We start from the raw sequence: 22,023 nt of genomic DNA on the forward strand, positions 1-22,023 counted from the left end.
AGTACTTAAATCTCCACTTATAAAATGACAGCTGTTCTTGCTCAGTTCACACAGCTGTTTCTGTAGTACAAAATTGTTAAGGCTTTCGTGGCCGCTTGTTGACAAACTGCCTATTGGCTTCTGTCTCGGGTTCTTCGGCCGACGTTCATCTAATGATTTTACTGACGTTTCGCCAGCAGGAGTGGCTGGCATTGTCAAAGCTTCATCCTACATTGCCGCGGCCGCAGACTATATTATGTACCTGGCGCGCCAACGTCCGAGGGCTTCTCCTCGGTCATTTATGGTGCGGTTCTCCTGTTGCTACCTGCGACGGTCGTTCGCTACAGTATAGGAAGCCAGGATCCGTTTACCTTAAGGCTTTCCTCTTTCTTGTTGAAACTGTTCTCGTGTTTTTGTATTTCTACAGCTTCTCTGAACAAGCGGGTGTGATAGTGCTTCTCTACAGCCAGAACTCCCGTGTCGGCGAATTTTATTACGTGATCGGTCTCAGTACGTGCTCTGCCACAGCCGATTTCTCCACCTGCCCCAACCTGCAAGTCGCTAATGTTCTTTGATCCTGGTGTTGATTGATCGTCCAGTCATTCCGACATAAACTTTTCCGCATGTGCATGGTATACGGTATATTCCTGACATTGCAAGTGTGTCCCTTTTCTCCTTTGCCTATCTAAGGCACTCTTTGATCTTCCTTGTTGGTTTGAAAATCGTCTTTAGGCCGTGTTTGCGCATTATACGACCGACTCTGTCCGTCACTCTGGGAATGTATGGCAGAAAGGCCGTACCCGACATTTCTTTTTCTGATTCCTTACTTCGCCAAGTGTTTAGCTCTGATACGCTTCTAAGCCGGCCAGAGTGGCCGTGCGGTTTTAGGCGCTATAGTCTGGAACCGCGCAACCACTATGGTCGCAGGTTCAAATCCTGCCTCGGGCATGGATGTATGTGATGTCCTTGGGTTAGTTATGTTTAAGTAGTTCTAAGTTCTAGGGGGCTGATGACCTCAGAAGTTAAGTCCCATAGTGCTCAGAGCCATTTGAACCATATGATACCCTTCTAATATAACTTGTGTAGTACCCATTGCTTCTCAGATGACTTTCCAGGTGTTGCATTTCGCGTCTGAGGTGCTGCAGCTCACATATTCGTCCTGCTCGCGTTACGAGCGTATTAATCATGCTTCTTTTCTGGCTCAGGTGGTGGTATGATAGTGTGTGCAGGTATCGGTCCGTGTGTGTCGGTTTTTGATACACGCTGTGTCCCAGGTTTTCACCATTCCCTGTGACCAGCACATCTAGAAATGGCAGTTTTTTGTCCTTTTCTACTTCATTGGTAACTTTTATGTTGGCATGGAGGCTGTTCAAGTGTCTTAGGAAGTCACCGAGGTGTTCTTCACCATGGCTCCACACAACGAAAGTATCATCGACGTACCTGTACCACACCTTAGGTTTGCAAGTCGCCAAGTGCAGTGCCTGTGCTTCTAATTGTTCCATAAAGAAGTTGGCCACCGCTGGACTAAGAGAACTACCCATGGCGACGCCTTCTCGCTGTTCGTAGAAATCGCCATTCCACGTGAAATAGCTCGTGGTGAGACATGCATGGAAGAGCTTTGTGATGTATTGCGCAAAGTTTCAACAAGAAAGAGGAAATCCTTAAGGTAAACGGATCCTGGCTTCCCGTACTGCAGTGAACGACCGTCGCAGGTAGCAACAGGAGAACCGCACCGGAAGTGACCGAGGAGAAGCCCTCGGGCGTTGGCGCGCCAGGTACATATAGTCTGCGGCCGCGAGCTCGGCTCCAGTTCACCACCGGCAATGGAGGATGAATCTTTGCCAATGCCAGCCACTCGTGCTGGCGAAACGTCAGTAAAATCATTAGATGAACGTCGTCCGAAGAACCAGAGAAAGAAGCCAATAGGCAGTTTGTTTCTGTACTGTGTCGTAGAACACTTCCATTGGTTCCTTCCTTCGTTCCTCCGGTGCGTATGCTGCAAAGAGTGTCAAATGATCTCCATCCAATTTGAATCTTGCTGATACTATCCTTTCGTTTAATTATTTATAGCACACTAATTCTTCCTTCGATTTAGTGCGTATCTGCAGTTCAATACCTACCTGTGCTCTATTCTCCGTGTCCACTCTGCAGTAGTTTCCTACGTCTTTAGTCCCTTTAAGCTTCCGTTTATTTTCTGTTACACCAGCAATATTTATTCTCCTTTACCTTAGTATTTGTTTCAACTCATTTTCTTTTCGATTGATACCACGCACATTCCTAGTACAGACACTGAATTTGTATTTAATAGTAATAGGTTACCAGCAGATGATCCTTTCGGGATTTTTGCTCTGAGGCTATGCCAGTGAATCTCAGGAGTACTCACCTCTTTCCCTCTTTCCTTCTGAATGGATTACCAACCTCGCTTGCTAGAGTAGTCTGGTGATCGGGCTGCCATCCTGAGGCTTCCCGCCCTGCCTGATCTTTTTATCAGGGTTTTCTCTTTTTGCTGAAACATCCATTTAAGGCTCAGGGAACTCGTTCTCACCCTCGCCAATCTACTACAATCCTTGTAACGAAGTTCATTTCCCAGGGACTATGCGGTTTACACCTTCTTGAATGTTGGATTAGGATATACTTGTAGAGCTGTTAAGAAAGATCGCAGACGCATTACGCAATGTTCTTTTATCCCAGTCTAGTCAGCTTTAGCTGGGAACCCTTGAGACTACACCGACCCTTATCAAGGCCCTTACCTTGTCCATAAAAAGAAAGAGGTTGAATATGCGAGATAATGCATGTAGTCGCAAGTTGGGGTCCCATGAACAAAAGACTAAAAATCCTGATCCTCCCGAATGCGTACGCTTTTTATTCAATAACGACATACATCAAAAAACGTTTTGCATCATATCGGTTCCGAGAGTTCCGAAACCTGTATATGAATATAGATAAGCATAAGCATCTTTTCCGCCATTTTTATTGCTCACGGAAACCACACATTGCATGTTGTACAACCATACAGCGAGACCTTCAGTCTTAATGGTCCAGACTGCCGTACACACCGGTAGCACGTCCTCTTGCATCGATGCATGCCTATATTCGTCATGGCATACTATCCACAAGTTCATCAAGTACTGTTGGTCCAAATTGTCCCATTCCTCAACGGCTATTCGGCGTAGATCCCTCAGAGCGGTTGGTGAGTCACGTCGTCGATAAACTGCCCTTTTCAATCTATCCCAGGCATGTTCGCTAGGGTTCATATCTGGAGAACATGCTAGCTACTTTACTCGAGCGATGTCGTTATCCTGAAGGAAGTCATTCACAAGATGCGCACGATAGGGACGCAAATTGGCGTCCATAAAGACGAATGCCTCGGCAATATGCTGCCGATATGGTTGCACTATCAGTCGAAAGATGGCATTCACGTATCGTACAGCCCTTACGGCGCCTTCCATGACCACCAGCGGCATACGTTGGCCCCACATAATGCCACCCCAAAACAGCGGGGAACCTCCAGCTTGCAACACTCGTTGGTCAGTGCGTCTAAGGCGTTCTGCCTGACCGAGTTACCTCCAAACACGTCTCCGACGATTGTCTGGTTGAAGGTATATGCGACACTCATAAGTGAAGAGAACATGATGCCAATCCTGAGCGGTCCCTTCAGCATGTTGGTGGGCACATCTGTACCGCGTGCATGATGTCGTGGTTGCAAAGATGGACCTCGCCATGGATGTCGGGAGTGAAGTTGCGCATCATGCAGCGCACAGTTTAAGTCGTAACACGAAGTCCTGTGGCTGTATGAAAAGCATTATTCAACATGGTGGCGTTGCTGTCAGGGTTCCTGCGAGCCATAATCCGTAGGTAGCGGTCATCCACTGCTATAGTAGCCCTTGGGCGGCCTGAGCGAGGCATGTCATCTACAGTTCCTGTCGCTCTGTATCTCCTCCATGTACGAACACATCACCTTGGTTCACCCCTAGATGCCTGGACACTTCCCCTGTTGAGATCCCTTTCTGATACAAAGTAACAATGTGGACGCTGTCGAACCACGGTATTGACCGTCTAGGCATGGTTGAACTACAGACAACACGAGCCGTGTACCTCCTTCCTGGTGGAATGACTGGAACTGATCGGCTGTCGGACCCCCTCCGTATAATAGGCGCTGCTCATGCATGGTTATTTACATCTTTAGGCGGGTTTAGTGACATCTCTGAACAGTCAAAGTGACTGTGTCTGTGAAACAATATCCACAGTCAACGTCTATTTTCAGGACTTCTGGGAACTGGTGTGATGCAAAACTTTTTTTGACGTGTGTAGAAAACCATCGCATCCTAGTACTAAATGAAATTACATCAAATTTGCTAAAAAGAAAGTCCTGTTTAATTCTTTTCTAGGCCTAATAGTTTGCTCGAAGAGAGCGAGAGCATATGAAAAACTTGCGCGACGCGCATTTATTGGACTCTGATGAGCCGAAACATTACCACCACTTCCTTAATAGCTTGATTTGTCCGTCTTTAGAGAGAAATAATGACTGATTATGCGTATCACGGATGGCTCTGAGCACTATGGGACTCAACTGCTGAGGTCATTAGTCCCCTAGAACTTAGAACTAGTTAAACCTAACTAACCTAAGGACATCACAAACATCCATGCCCGAGGCAGGATTCGAACCTGCGACCGTAGCGGTCTTGCGGTTCCAGACTGCAGCGCCTTTAACCGCACGGCCACTTCGGTCGGCTATGCGTATCACAGATCCGATAGTTTGTTGCTAGGGTTTGGGGGGTATGCGCCATTAGATGTCAACTCACAGGTCATGTATTAGTGCAAATAAAGGGATACTGATTTTCGTACGTGGTAATTCCCACAGGATTTACATCAGGCGAATCTGGTCACCGAGACATCAAAGTGAGTTCACTGTAATGCTCCTCGAACCACTATACCACGGTTCGCGCTCCGAGACGCCGACAATTATAATACTGAAAGATGATATCTCCGTCGCGGAAGACATCAAGCATGAAGGGATGGAGGTGTTTCGCAGCTGTCAGCGTTTCTTCGATTACTGCCACAGATCATATGCAGCGCGCTAGAATGTCTCCCGTAGGATAATACTGTTCCCACCAAATTTCGTCCATGGCGAACTGTACATTTCGTGCCGCCGTTCACCTCGATGACGGCGTTTTTGGAGACGATCATCGCTCTAGTTGAGCCGTGTTGACTCGTTTTCCGAGCTGTTATATAGTTGCTTACTGGAGCGATCCGTTTTCCTGTCACACCACAAGGTGGTGCATCGATCGTCTTGTAGTTGCCTCTTTGATTAGAGGAAGTTGGAGACAGATTGTTGAGGGACAGGGGCAGTCAGAGGGAGAAACGGGTGACGAACGGTGAGTGTGCAATTACGGGGCCTGATCGGCGGTCGCTCGTCCAAGTTAGTAAATACTTATATGGGGCCGTGTTCGTGTGGAGTGTTGGGCTCTACGCCATTGCGGGCAATTGATTATCCTGGTTTGCGAGTGACCGTCTGCTGATATGGGCGTCGTGATCACGTTGATTTTCCCGGGTAACCGCCCGTCCTACCTTATTTTTGGGTAACGTACTTCTGTTAGTGCATTTTTGCACTTACAATCCGGTGCTCGACTTATTCCCCTTAGGCTGGTTTGCCCGCTGTTCTCCATCATTCCGTACTCAAACTACTAAATTCTCCGTCTCTCTCTCTGCGCGAACTCCCCTTATGCAAGGTATAGTTGAGGGTATTTAAACAGGCACCAGTGGTCTAGGGGTATACAGAAATACATAAATACAAGTCGCTGTGTGCTCTTTGTTCGAGTTCACAGTTTCGTTACAACACGTGGGGACAAATTTCTGATTTCTGATCAGTCATCCGAGCTTGCAGATTGATTGTCTCCTTGCTTTTCTATGCATTTTCAATGCCATAAAACATTCCCCTTCGCATGAAATGTAACATTTTCTACGTCTCTGTTGTATTAGGATTCTCTAATCAGTTTGGAACTCTGTGTGGGTTGAAAATGTGCCACTACTTTATGCAGCAATCTCTGAGTTTATAAAAGACTACGATGAAGTGTGGCCCATGTGTGAAACAACGAAATTTAACTTTGTTTTGGATTTCACACTGAGAAGGACTTTATCATAGGGCAATGCAATATTTAAGCGGGTTGGGGAAGGTGTAACGTAAGCTAAACTAAAACATAACAAAAGCCATAATCGTTACAACATATCCTGTTTGGCTACTGGTTATCTGCGTCTATGAATTCAGTGCAACGTAAATGTGTTTGCACTCTGACCTCCCTCTGGCATGGGTGTGTGTGTTTGTCCTTAGGATAATTTAGGTTAAGTAGTGTGTAAGCTTAGGGACTGATGACCTTAGCAATTAAGCCCCATAAGATTTCACACACATTTTTTTTTGTTTGCACTCTGAATCCTACAACACGCAATAAACTGAAAATATTGGGGTTGTGACGGGTCGAAAGGTCCTTGTCATTTGAAGAGTCATCACCATAGTCTGAATAGCTATTGTTGCAATGGTCGAATTGTAAATAAGTTCCTTACATGTGTTCTTCGAACAATATTTTGTAGTGAACCCATGCTGATGAGTGACCGAGATACAAACTTCAGCGTGAGAGATGATATTTATCGTGAGCAGACAGTGTGAGCTAGTCCAAAGGTAAAAACTACATTGATAGCAGCCGGCCATGAGAAGAAGAGACGATGGCCATCTAAACGTTGAATTAATTGTTAAAAGTAGTGTATCGTTCTACATTTGTTTGGTAAATATTCCTAAATAATTTCATATGGGATTAAGTCAGTCGAGGGAGAGCCATTTTTGGGGAGAGTCAACGTAGAAGAATCTGACTAATCTTCGTAATTTCGGTGCAGAGCACTTGTCGATAGTTGTCGCTAACTATATTGGTATTAGCCGCAGCGGAACAGTAGCGCTCGCAGTCTGGAGTTAATTTTGTGGTACGAATACTGACTTACTCAGCACAGTCAAAAGATAAATACTGCGACTTGCGTTTGAAGATGGTATGCGATAGAGGTAACAAGGTAGCCCTGCCTTTTGCTAGTGTGAAGCGGGAGAAAATAATACTTGACAATATTTTGCTGGAATCGAGAATTTAGTGGAGCAGACCGTGCAGAGACCAGTCTCTGGTTAATGAGATGTTATTGCAAATAGCGATCAAGTGCTGATAGGAACAGTTAACTAAATTCGTTTGTTTTTTTTTTTTTTTTTTTTTTTTGCTCTAGCTTTGCAAACTCCTTTATGGTTTAGTATTGCAGCTGTTGTTTGGGTGTAGGAATCTGGTTCCCTGTCACTGATTTGAGAGTTAGACGTAGGAATTTGTGGAACTACGCACAGACCGTGATAAAGGTGTGGTGCGCTTTAATTGTAAGAGTTCTTTTATTTTCGCTTTGGGTAGTAGTACTTTGGAAGTGACGAGTAGTATTTTGCTGTCAGCAAGAAACTTAGACACGTGATAACCGATTAGTCTTAAAGTGTAAATTTTTGCCACTCACTGGCAAGATCTTGCCTTGAAAGTTGAGTGACTGTTAATGGGAACCATTTACGAAGAGAAGGCAAGGCTGTACCATTACTTTTTTCCAGGAGTGACTTTAAAGTAGGAACCGACAATGGATCGCGATCAGCCAACACCTGATTTTGCTATGTTCTTTTTAAATGTTATGGTAAAATTTGGTTAGGGCACATAGGACTTTTGACTTTCTTTTCTAATATCGGACCGATTGGATGGGGTTTAGAGTTCTGTGGTCAGTCCTTCACTAACATCGACGACTTCCGTATATCAAAACAAAATAAAGTTACGGTGTGTTAAAGTGAAATAAGGCTCTGACTTCTTGCCCAATAATAGGAAAGAAAGGAAGTGAAAGATATTTTCCCCTCAAAGAAAGCTTGAGTGAAAATTACAAAAATTAAAATTAAAGTAAATATTAGTGAATGATCAATCAGAAACGTTCTTTGATGTTAACATTGAGCTGTGAGAACCATGGAGGTAAAAAAACGAGATGGTACTATAGCCTTATGCTGTACGTTGTTTTGAAGCCAGAGAAGGTGAGGCCTGCCGCCATTTTAAGAAGCCCAAAACATTAGTAGACTACTACTGTATTTACTGTTGCTTCTTGCTCAATATTTCTGTCGTGTGCGTGCAACAACAGTTTTAAATACTAAGAATTAAAGTGCTTGCAAGAATAACATAGCCTCAGGAAGGCAATTTCTAACTTTTCTGTTCTTGAATGCGTATTTGCCCTAGTAATACGATACAACTGGCCTCGTTTATGTAAGTTGTTTGTTCTTGATATGTTTAGAATAACCAAGAGAAGAAGGTTGTGATTGAAAAGAATGCTTTCGTAATAAATGTAATCCCAAAAATGGTTAAAATGTTTCTGAGCACTATGGGACTTAACATCTGAGGTCATCAGTCAATTAGAACTTAGAACTACTTAAACCTAACTAACCTAAGGACATCACACACATCCATGCCAGAGGCAGGATTCGAACCTGCGACCGTAGCGGTCGCGCGTTTCCAGACTAAAGCGCCTAGAACCGCTCGGCCACAACGGGCGGCAAATGTAATTCCACTTTTATTGCATTTGAATCGATAGCAAATGAAGCTGGAACTCTGAAACCAATGCTTGTTTGCTTACTGGTACTGTTTATTGTCCTCTACATTTTCAGTTTTCATCTCGTATGCACAACATTTGTAATGTTCAAGTTTGCAAAAAGTGTATCTACGAATTCTTCGTTAACCCATAAACGTGTACAATGAGGAAAGAAGCAAGACATGCTATCATATCTTGGCATGTCAACAAAGTGATAGATTACTGAAAAGTTAATTTTTTTATGAAACAACTACGTCTCCACACAATCAAAGCATCAGATGTTATTTGGGACACCACCACTAAAGTCGAAAATTATTCCGAACGGTCGAAACTTGCCATGGACACGACAGAGTTACGTCACGGGGAAGTACCAGCATGGTGACCATTGCGGTGAACCTAATGTTTCTGGACTACATAAGATGGCGAACGTCGGCTTCAAGTTTGTGACGCAATAACAACTCCCTTCTTTTTTTACCTCCATGGTGAGAAGTGACAAAACGTCAGAGAAGTTGCAGTAAATTAGGAAGCCTGGAATAATATTAACAGACAATTCCTGTGCTACAAAAATACGGAATATTTTAATCGGTCTTCCTAATTTAAGGATAGGAGGTAAATAAAAAGATAATAATACTGAACGGTTATTTGAATGAGAAATAAACGAAATAAACACATAGCAAGGACATTCACTTCAATACGGGAAGGAAAGAAACAAAATATAGAGATAATTTGCAGTGAGAAAATTTTATCGCTGACTGAGCGATCTGGTAAATCTATGGATCTTTAATTTCTTTACGTATGTCACTGATTTCCTGTCAGAAATGTCAGAACTCGTAATAACTGATGGAAAGTCATCGAGTGAAACAGAATTAATAGATGACGTTCCCCAAAGAAGTGTTGTAGGCCCTCTGTTGTTCCTGGTCTACAGAAACGATTTGGGAGACAATCTGAGCACTCTTCTTAGACTGTTTGCAGATGATACTGTCATTTGTCGTCATGTAATCCGATGATCAAAACGAATTGTAAAATGATTTAGACATCTGTATGGTGCGAAAAGTGGCAATTGACTCTAAATCGTGAAAAGTGTGAAGTCATCCAGACGAGAACTAAAAGGAATCCACTAAATTTCTGTTACACGATAAACAACACAAATCTGAGGGCTGTAAACTCAACTAAACACTTAGTGATTACAATTACGAATAACTTAATTTGGAACGATCACATGAATCATACAGTGGGGAAAGCAAAGCAAATACTGCGATTTATTGGCAGAACAGTTAGAAAATGTAACAGATTTACTAAAGAGAATGCTTATACTATTCTTGCCCGCCGTCTTCTGGAATACTACGTTGCAGCGTGGGATCCACATCAAATAGGAATGAAGGAGGACATCGAAAACGTTCAAAGAAGGGCAGCTCCTTTTGTAATGTCGCGAAATAAGGGAGAGAGTGCCAAGGATATGATACACGAATTGGGGTAGCGTTTTTCGCTGCGGCAGGACCTTCTCATGGAATTTCAGTCACCAACTTTCCCCTCAGCATGTGAAAACATTTTGGTGGTACCCACCTAAATAGGGAGAAACGGCCATCTCAATAAAATAAGAGAAATCATGTCTCGTACCGAAAGATTTAAGTGTTCTTTTTCTCTGCGCGTTGTTCGAGAGTGAAATGACATAGAAGTAGCTCAAAGCTGGTTTATTGTGAGTTTAAGAGTAATCATGTAGTTTTAGATAAAAAATCACGTCTTTAAATACAACTGTATCATATTTAATTAGTTATTTGTTAGATTTTTGCTAGATATGTAGCACCGCAGGCAGAAGATAACTTCTAATTGTATGATCATATGTAATTTATAGTTCGATTTCATGAATCTAATGCGTATCTTCTCTTACCATTCACATACGAAGCTTTATATATTATTCATATACTTGTTATGAAGGAATTACACTGACATTTCGAATTAATTATTAGATTACAGTAATTAATTACGTTGGTTTCTAAGTTGTATTAAGCAAATGTGTTGAAAGCTGACTGTATAATAGTAAAGATATATTACCTGGTTACGGTTTGTTGCTCTGGATTTAATTATAATATTAGGATTTATCGAAAAGTAACGACTTTACAGATAAAGTGTGTTAAGCCAATGGGATTTCTGATCTCTATCAGTTCAGATGCGTTGATGTAACGAATTGTTCGTACAACTTTAATAAACTGTTATTAAAATAATCTTCAGCTGTAGCGGAGTAACCGTCGACGAATAATCAGGGCTCTAGCATAAGTTTATAGTTTCGTCGCATGTGGTAATTATTAGCCCCTGATGTAGCACTGCAAGGAGTAACGTACACTGACAGCTAACTAGTGTGACCGAGTAAAGTTTTAAGCACAATGCTACCTTGTTTCCCTTTACATAGTGTAAGAAACGCCAACCGTCGTTAGAACGCACTTCTTACAAACAGGCACAAGGAAGTGACTATAGTTCCTATGCAGATACAAAATGGTTGTTTCGTCACAGTGCAAGTGTGATAGCAAAATATCGAAGTCCCCGTCGCTGTAGCCAAGTGCCTTGAAGTAACACTGCAGTTAGAACTTAGTAAATTTAGTTTAAAAATATTCTTATTTTTAAACTAAATTTACAAAGTGCCATCACTGTTGAAGGTAGTTTGTTCTCCCTCTGGCTGAAATATACTGAAAGCGAAACGTATTTCGTTCGAGGACGTAGTTCTTAAGTGAACATATGTAAAGATTCGAATAAAGATCAGTGAGTGAAAAATGAGATAGTAATAACCCCACATTATATATGAGTACTGTAACCTCCCCACAAATATTTTTCAAAAGACAATATTTAAATTACAATGAAAATCGTGCTAAGTGTAACCTCCCCACAATTAAATCTTTTATGGACAATGACAATAAATGCGAAATAGCAATCTGAGCCATGTGTAAGCTCCCCACAAAAATGAAAGTCAATTCAATAAAAAATGAAATCTCAGTGACAATTCAAATGCAAATAGACCGAAATGTCGATCTTAGGCCCTGTTCTTACCTCAGTAAAATTGCATCTGCTCTTATTTTTCGCCATACCTTGGAGGAAATGCATCGCAAAAATTCTTTGAACTTAAGTTAATTTTTTCTTTAAGGAAATGCATGGGAAACTTTCTTTCAATAAAATGTTTGTTTCGTTAAAATGCTTGGTTTGAAAACAAAATTATTATTGGGGCGATTCTTGAACAAATTAATTACACTTAAGATGCATTACATTATCAGATGAGCGCAATGCTGCTTCATTACCTTATTTAAAAAATATACCTCGTCCTGAATCTTGACCAGAGGCCCATGTCGACGCCCGCCGACTCCTCACACACAACTCCGACTGTCTCTCGCGCGCTACTACATGCCCTCGCAACTCGACCGCAACTGCAACTGCCGACTCCCTACATGCAACTGAACTCTCGCACGGTCAAGCGCAGACTAGCAACGATAAATAACTCTCTGGTCAGAGATTCTGTCATGCCTCGCCATCGCTGTACTGAATACATACGCGTTTTATAACCCTCCACTAGGGGGGGCAAAATTTGGCAGCGATGGTGAGTCATTTGGACTTGCCATGAGCAACAAATTTTTTTAATTAATTAATTAGAACATGAATTAAACGTGGTGCACATGCACCGAGTAAAGAACATATCAGGAAAAGACAAAATATATACAAAACATATTCACAATTGGCAAAAGTACACACGCACAGTAGTACAGAACATATCAGATAATGACAAAATATTAATCCAATGAGTAGAAATCATGTTAACAAAATGACAAAAATGGACATGCACTGTAGTTCAGAATATACCATCAAATTACAAAATGTATATACAATGAATACAAATCATATTGATAAATGACAAAAGTGCACGCGCACTGTAGTACAGAATATATCATCAAATCACAAAATGAGCACAAATCATATTAACAAGTGGTATAGAGTGCACACGCACTGTAATACTCTCTAGTATTTTTCTACAACAAACAAACAAATCAAGGAGTGTAATAAAGTGCACATGCACTTTAGAAGTCTTCAGTAATTTCAGGATAACTGATCTTATTAACAAATGAAAGGAAGTGCACACGCACTGTATATGACTTTTTTAATTTACAAGAATTAGGGAAGGAATAGGAAGGATTGCGTCATGGTTGTAGCACTTAGGTTGCACGCAGCTGCACTGAAAGTCCATATCTTTCCACAGAAGTACAACATCAAGTGATAAAAACGGAAGTTCTTTTCCCAGAAGTGTTTATCAGCGTAGCCAAGACACTGAAATGTCGTAGTAATATTCACTGTTATCATTTTGGCAGTACATCAGGTACACCAAACAGTGGAACCATAATAACGTCTTCATCGCTCACGGTGGTGGACAGCATGTCGTGTCAACACCACGCTCTTACAAGGCACATCAACGTAGAACTAGTGCAAAAACCAAATATAGTGCTCCATGATCATGAGGATAGACAGGACAAATGGATATTACAGTAATTCCAGGTAGTTAGGTCAGAAGGTGAAGGACATTAAGTCACATAGTAGTCTTCATTGAGAATTACATTAGTAGTTTGCGGCATTCATAGCCCAGTTATTGAACATTTCTGTACCATGTATTTAGTATTACAGAATAATGTTCATAAAATTAACTGAATATAGCAATTATTGGCACTTATTGGCCAATTATAAGCCATCAGAAGTCATCATTCAAAAGGAGAGTCAATTATTGGCATAGCATTAACATAATTCATTTAGTTATACTAATTATTGGCACTCATTGGCCAGCAAGTATTGAATAGTACAACATTTTTTAATTATTGGCAGTCATTGGCCTGTTACAAAACATCAAAAGTCATCATTGAAAACAGGAGCTAATGAATGGCATAGTATTAACATAATTCATTTAGTTACACTAATTATTGGCACTCAGTGGCCAGTTACAAAACATCAAAAGTCATCATTGAAAACAGGAGCTAATGAATGGCATAGTATTAACATAATTCATTTAGTTACACTAATTATTGGCACTCATTGGCCAGCAAGTATTGATTAGTACAAAACATTGTTCATCATTCAGTATTATTCAGAACTCTCTTAAATGTGTAGCATTATTTGGAACTGGTGATACTTTTTTTTTGTTAGCAATGCATTGCTTTGGGTAATTATAAGGGAAAGCAAGAAGAGAAAAGAAAAAAAAATTGCTTCTGGGTTGTTCCTGTAAATGAAAAATGTGTAACGTCATTCGTCATGAGTCAGCTGTAGCAAGGTTATGAAACAAGGAAGTATATGTGATCACATTTATAAATGATAGACACAACTGGGTAAAATGCAAGTACTAGTATAGGTTTAATAAGTAACAGGTTTAGTAAGTATCATGAAAAGCTTCTCCTGAAAAAAATACAAAATGGATTATTGAGTTGAAAGAAGAAACGCATACTATGCTGAAAAGTAGTGAACTTCGAATTAACAGGTAGTGAAATGTGTATAAAAAATGTGTTCCATAGCTGTCCTTTCCAAAACTTTCAGTCATCATACCATACGATACAAAACATACTGTCAAAACAAACTGCAACAAATACTTAAATAACTACATAGCACAAATACATAAACTTCAACATCATCCTCATCTGTAAAGAAAAAACTTCATTATCCATCACTTCATTATCCATATTATCATAACTTCATTATTATCATCACCTGTAAAGAAAAACTTCATTATTCATAGTAGCATATTCTTCATCATTACTCTTCATCAGCATTCATTATCATCTGTAAAAAAATCACTTCATTACTCATTACACAACTATTCCCTATCTCTAACATATTTCATCACTAAAACTAAGGTGTGTAGTTCTGTCTGACAGCCTGCATCAATCGCCTTGTATTCTGAAAGAAAAAATTAGTTAAGACTGCTATTCTACGATGTGTATAGTATATTCTTGTTAATGCTTGTTAATTCTGATCCATTTACTCTTCCTCACGAGGTTTTTGTATCTTCTTTCGTCTATTCCGCAGTTGAAATTCCCATTTCTGTTTAATTTATTTCCTTTACACGTTATTTCTTTCTGAAAATGATGAGCAAAGATTAATGTCTTGCATTTACATCATATACTCACTAAATAATGACTGGTTTATGGTGACATAATTAAGCATACAGCATGTTGTTGTTGTGGTCTTCAGTCCTGAGACTGGTTTGATGCAGCTCTCCATGCTACTCTATCCTGTGCAAGCTTTTTCATCTCCCAGTACCTACTGCAACCTACATCCTTCTGAATCTGCTTAGTGTATTCATCTCTTGGTCTCCCTCTACGATTTTTACCCTCCACGCTGCCCTCCAATACTAAATTGGTGATCCCTTGATGCCTCAGAACATGTCCTACCAACCGATCCCTTCTTCTGGTCAAGTTGTGCCACAAACTTCTCTTCTCCTCAATCCTATTCAATATTTCCTCATTAGTTATGTGATCTACCCATTTAATCTTCAGCATTCTTCTGTAGCACCACATTTCGAAAGCTTCTATTTTCTTCTTGTCCACACTATTTAACGTCCATGTTTCACTTCCATACATGGCTACACTACATACGAATACTTTCAGAAATGACTTCCTGACACTTAAATCAATACTGGATGTTAACAAATTCCTCTTCTTCAGAAACGCTTTCCTTGCCATTGCCAGCCTACATTTTATATCCTCTCTACTTCGACCATCATCAGTTATTTGGTTCCCCAAAGAGCAAAACTCCTTTACTACTTTAAGTGCCTCATTTCCTAATCTAATTCCCTCAGCATCACCCGACTTAACTAGACTACATTCCATTATCCTTGTTTTGCTTTTGTTGATGTTCATCTTATATCCTCCTTTCAAGACACTGTCCATTCCATTCAACTGCTCTTCCAAGTCCTTTGCTGTCTCTGACAGAATTACAATATCATCAGCGAACCTCAAAGTTTTTATTTCTTCTCCATGAATTTTAATACCTACTCCGAATTTTTCTTTTGTTTCCTTTACTGCTTGCTCAATATACAGATTGAACAACATCGGGGAGAGGCTACAACCCTGTCTTACTCCCTTCCCAACCACTGCTTCCCTTTCATGTCCCTCGACTCTTATAACTGCCATCTGGTTTCTGTACAAATTGTAAATAGCCTTTCGCTCCCTGTATTTTACCCCTGCCACCTTTAGAATTTGAAAGAGAGTATTCCAGTCAACATTGTCAAAAGCTTTCTCTAAGTCTACAAATGCTAGAAACGTAGGTTTGCCTTTCCTTACTCTTTCTTCTAAGATAAGTCGTAAGGTCAGTATTGCCTCACGTGTTCCAGTGTTCTATGGAATCCAAACTGATCTTCCCCGAGGTTGGCTTCTACTAGTTTTTCCATTCGTCTGTAAAGAATTCGTGTTAGTATTTTGCAGCTGTGACTTATTAAACTGATAGTTCGGTAATTTTCACATCTGTCAACACCTGCTTTCTTTGGGATTGGAATTATTATATTCTTCTTGAAGTCTGAGGGTATTACGCCTGTTTCATACATCTTGCTCACCAGATGGTAGAGTTTTGTCAGGACTGGCTCTCCCAAGGGCGTCAGTAGTTCCAATGGAATGTTGTCTACTCCGGAGGCCTTGTTTCGACTTAGGTCTTTCAGTGCTCTGTCAAACTCTTCACGCAGTATCATATCTCCCATTTCATCTTCATCTACATCCTCTTCCATTTCCATAATATTGTCCTCAAGTACATCGCCCTTGTATAGACCCTCTATATACTCCTTCCACCTTTCTGCTTTCCCTTCTTTGCTTAGAACTGGGTTTCCATCTGAGCTCTTGATATTCATACAAGTCATTCTCTTATCTCCAAAGGTCTCTTTAATTTTCCTGTAGGCAGTATCTATCTTACCCCTAGTGAGATAGGCCTCTACATCCTTACATTTGTCCTCTAGCCATCCCTGCTTAGCCATTTTGCACTTCCTGCCGATCTCATTTTTTAGACGTTTGTATTCCTTTTTGCCTGCTTCATTTACTGCATTTTTATATTTTCTCCTTTCATCAATTAAATTCAATATTTCTTCTGTTACCCAAGGATTTCTACTAGCCCTCATATTTTTACCTACTTGATCCTCTGCTGCCTTCGCTACTTCATCCCTCAAAGCTACCCATTCTTCTTCTACTGTATTTCTTTCCCCCATTCCTGTCAAATGTTCCCTTATGCTCTCCCTGAAACTCTGTACAACCTCTGGTTCTTTCAGTTTATCCAGGTCCCATCTCCTTAAATTCCCACCTTTTTGCAGTTTCTTCAGTTTTAATCTACAGGTCATAACCAATAGATTGTGGTCGGAGTCCACATCTGCCCCTGGAAATGTCTTACAATTTAAAACCTGGTTCCTAAATCTCTGTCTTACCATTATATAATCTATCTGATACCTTTTAGTATCTCCAGGGTTCTTCCATGTATACAACGCATACGCATACAGCATAACATGACAGAAAACGTAATATGTCAAAAGCATAGACAGTGTTCAATGGCAAAAATGTACAGAGAATATCACAATGCAGCAGCAAAAAAAAAAATGTAAAACAGTCACGATGTTGAGATATCATAGGGCAAAAAATGTCAAAGTCAACTGGTGTGTCTTATACCTTAACTGTTTCCCAGTGCATACAAACGAAACATGAAAACAATCGTACATACATAAGAAAGACAAAATGTGACGTTCGTTGTGTTCAGCTTGTATGTAGTGTAGTTAATAGAGGCGAGAATTAAAGACTTTAATGGAGAGAGAATTTGATAAAATTAATACGTCACTACATAGAACTGCATAATTATTCATAAAATACGTAAGTTTGTCTGGAAAAATATGCACGGTCTGATGAGTAACGACAAGAAAAGCGACCTGCTAACCTTACCTTGCCGGCCACTTGCCAAGAAAAAATACGATAGTCATCAATAATTAGTCACATAAATATAATTGCATAAGTGGTCATAAAATGTGTAAGTTCATCTGGAAAATATGCACGGTCTGATGCGTAACGACAAGAAAAGCGACTTGCTAACCTTACCTTGCCGGGCACTTGCCAAGAAAAAAATTCGATAGTCATCAATAATTAATCACGTGAATATAATTGTATCAGTGGTCATGAGTGGCATCATAGCACGTTAAATCATAAAGTGGTTTCATTCAATAAAGGGTTTAATGTTCGACACATGGTGGTTGCCCTTACTTTTCCTGGTTCTCAAAGTTTCGACGTGTACAACATTGGGGTGAGGAATGCTGCGAATCCGATATGGACCTGCGTATAGAAGTTCAAATTTACTGCACTTACCTTTTATTCTGCTGGATAAACAGTGTGTACGTACTAATATCTTCTGTCCAATGTGAAAGCCACGGCGTGTACAAACCTGTTTTTGCCGTCTTCTTCGGCGCTCTGCGGCACGTTTGATGTTGTTTAGCGCAATGTTAATTATTTCATGGTGTCGTAATCGACGAGATGTAGGAAAGTGTATTAATTCTTTAATTTTGTTAGGTGGTTCAGCATTTTTCAGTATAACAGACGGACATAGTGGATTCATTTGGTATGGAATTACATCTTGGAATGAGAATATGTGTGTGTCCCAATCAATATGTCTTTTGTGGCAGCATATTCTACACAGTTTACCAATTTCTTTCATTAATCGTTCACAAGGGTTCGAAGAAGCATGGTACCTGGATATATAGATCGGAGAAATGTTTCTAGCTCGTAACATACGTGTCCATGTAGCAGAACGAAATTGCGATCCATTGTCAGAAATTACTTTCATCACATGCCCTACATGAAATAGAAAATGTTTTACAAATGCTCTTGAAACAGTTTTAGCAGTAGCTTTGCGTAACGGAGTGAAAGTAACAAATTTTGAAGTGAGTTCAACAGCGACAAAGATGTAGCAAAAACCTCTATTAGTTCTCGGAATTGGACCAAAAATGCCTACTGTGGCCATATGTCTTAATTTAACAGGTACAACGGGATATAATGGAGGAATATGTGAAGTGGTGTCTGACTTAGCTTTCTGGCAATTTTTACATGACGCTAAAACTCGTATACGTTTCTCCATGTTGGCAAAATAACAGTTCTGTCTCAGTATAAGAAAACATTTTCTGGCTCCGTAATGTGCATAACTTAAATGAGTATACCATATTAATTTGTTAACCAGTTCGTCAGGAATGCATAATAACCAATTGTTGCTGTCAGGATGAGAGCGGCGAAATAGAATGTCATTGCGTACAGTGTAATGGTTTCTAATCGTAACATTGTTTTTATTTTGCCAGAGGTGTTTAATTTCTTTCCACACGTTGTCTTTATTTTGCTCTTGTGCTATGTCCTGTAATGACGATGAAATAAAATTTTCAAATGCAACTTGTTGAATGTACATGACACTGAAATTTGCTTTGCAGAAGTTGGTTGCTACGTCTTGCTGATTGTTGCTGAGAGAACGCGATAGTGCGTCTGCTATAACATTTTGTGTGCCGGGAATGTGAACAATCGTAAAATTAAATTCCTGTAAATAAAGTTTCCATCTGCTTAATCTGTCGTGAGTGAATTTAGCCGAAAGTAAAAATTGAATAGCTCTATGGTCTGTGTAAACGGTGGTGTGTCTTCCATAAAGAAAGTGCCGAAATCTCGTAAAAGCCCATACAACACATAATGTTTCCAATTCTGTAACGGAATAATTTCGTTCAGCAGGTGACCGAATGCGGCTTGCAAATGCGATCTTCTTCAATTTCCTAAAGCGGTGTTGGAACTGTCGGTGGCAATGGAAAAATTTCTGGTAAGATCTGGGTGCGATAAAAGTGGTGCATTCAACAAAGCATGTTTCAGGTTGTTGAATTCAGAATGTGCTTGCTTATCCCAGGACCAAATAGTGTTTTTTCCTGTCAATTGGCATAATCTAGGTGTGTCTAAAGCAGAGTGATGAATAAATTTACGAAAAAAGTTAATTAATCCCAAAAAGCTGCGTAATTGCTTATTCGTTGTAGGAACAGTAATGTCACGTAGAGCTTGAAGTTTTTCCGGATCAGGCGCAATACCTTCTGCTGAAATTACGTGTCCAAGAAATTTTATGGAAGTTTTGCCAAAGTGCGATTTACTGAGATTAACTGTGAGTCCTTGTGCATGAAAAGTTTGCAATAGTCGTTCTAAAATCAGATTGTGTTCAGTCCAGTTAGCTTCTGCGATAAGAATGTCGTCTACGTACGTCGTAATTCTGTCCTTAAGTTCTGTCGGAAGTATTGTGTTCAAACCGCGAATAAAAGCTGCAGAAGAAATAGTTAATCCGAATGGTAATTTACAAAATTGGTAACAGTCACCAAAACAGAGCAAAGCTGTGTACTTTCTGCAATTCGGATGAAGTTGAATTTGCCAAAATCCCGATTTCAAATCTAGTGTGGAATAAATAGCTGTACCGTGAAATTTCTGTAGAAGTTCCTCTAATGTCTGTGGTCGATCTGTTTCATTAATAATTATGTCATTGATGTGACGTGAATCAAGTACGAGACGAAGTGAGCCATCTTTTTTCTTAACAATATGTAGCGGGTTTATGTACGGACTAACTGCTGGTTCTATAATTCCTTGGTCAAGCATATCCTGCAATTCTTTCTTAACTTGTTCTCTATGGATATACGCAATGGGATAATGTTTAGCTTTAAATGTATCGTGCTGTTTGACTTGAAATTCATACATAAATCCGGACATATTACCAGGAATGTTGTCAAAAACTGGAGCTTGCTGTAAAAGAATTTTGTGTAGTTGCGTGCGTTCGTCGTCTGTATTTGCACTGCTTTGTTTAACTTTATCAGAAATCATCTGCATTACTTCGTAGTCAGCTTCGTCTGGAGTATTATAGTTATGTACGTACGTATCAGTGAACAATGTGGAATTACAGTCTATGTTACGTGTTGCGGAAATGACCTCTGTACAATTAATTGTTTGTTCTTCCGCAGATAAAGAATGCTGAAACTCTAAAGCCAGTTGCACATTTTCATCCTTCAACATTAAACAGGAATTTTGAAAATCAACCACTGCGTCGTGTTGTACCAGAAAATTCGTACCTAAAATAATGTCTGTTGTCAATAAAGGAACAATCCAAAAATTTGAGTGAAATGTGTGACCTGCAATACAAAATGATAAATGCGTCTGTAATTTAACGTCTGCTCCTTTACTCGATACTGCTCCTTTTACTTTCGTTTTGCCTAAAGGTGATGTAGGATAGGTATTCTCTTTGTTGCACTCGTTGAAAGTCTCCTCATTTATAACTGACATAGGTGATCCGGAATCGATTACTGCTGAAAATTTCGATGAACCTATTTTAATTTCGATGACAGGATGTGAAATGATTTTCTGAACAACTGGTCTTTCCTGTAAAAGAGTGTCTCTGATATCGTCAAAAGTAATTACATTTTCGTGAACAATATTCTGCGTGTCTAAAGTAGTGCTTGTGTTACTGCAAGATGCGATCTGTACTGTGTCTAGTCAAATTCTATCTGACGTGTTGTTATTATCTGGAGGATGTTGTGGCATTTCTACTATTTGAACTGTTCTATTACTTCCTCCAGACGTATTACGCTCTGGATGATACCTACTGTCGGGTTCATTCATGAGAATATGTTCTTACGGATGATTTTGCTGTTGGTAAGACCGACTGTAATTATATGTACGCTGACAATTGTGCTCATTATTTTTACGTCTGTCGTAATAGTCATTCCTATACGGTGCATTGCGATAGGAATTGAAATACTGTGTTTTCTGTACGTAGTTGTTCCTTTGCTGCCGTGCGTTACTATTTGTTGGATCTGGGACTATACGTGCACGCGGCGAAACGTTAAAGTTAGGTTGACCTTGTGCATTACATTGTTGGTTACGTATGCTAACCGGCTGGTTTTGTCGCTGTTGTTGTGAAAAACCTCTATTGTTACTAAAATATGGTTCCTGCTGCTGATAATTTTGGCAGTATTGATAACTGGAATCTTGTCTGTTATAAAATTCTGGTGGTTGTCATTCCTAAAGTGTCTGTTACTTTTACTATTGAAATTACGTGGTTGATCGTAATTACTGTAAGTTTGCTGGCCTTGCTTATTATATGAAAAGTTTTTGTTTAAGAAGGAATAATCAGATTGTTGTACTTCCAAGAGCTGTAACAGATCTCTGAATGCCGAGATGTTTTCTTTTTGTTGACCCGTTAGAAGTGAAACTCTTAACGGTAATTTAGAGATACGTAATTGAATGAGTGCAGATTCACTGTACGGTTCACTTAGGTACTGGTTTTGTTGCACCATGTGCTCAAAAAATTCCGTGACACTGGGAAAATTTGAGTTCTCATAATTTGGTAAGCTAATTAACTGATATTTAATTCCACGCTGTGTCGTCTTCGATCAAT

Source organism: Schistocerca serialis, chromosome 1 (genome assembly GCF_023864345.2).
Source record: "Schistocerca serialis cubense isolate TAMUIC-IGC-003099 chromosome 1, iqSchSeri2.2, whole genome shotgun sequence".
Taxonomy (NCBI): Eukaryota; Metazoa; Arthropoda; class Insecta; order Orthoptera; family Acrididae; genus Schistocerca; species Schistocerca serialis.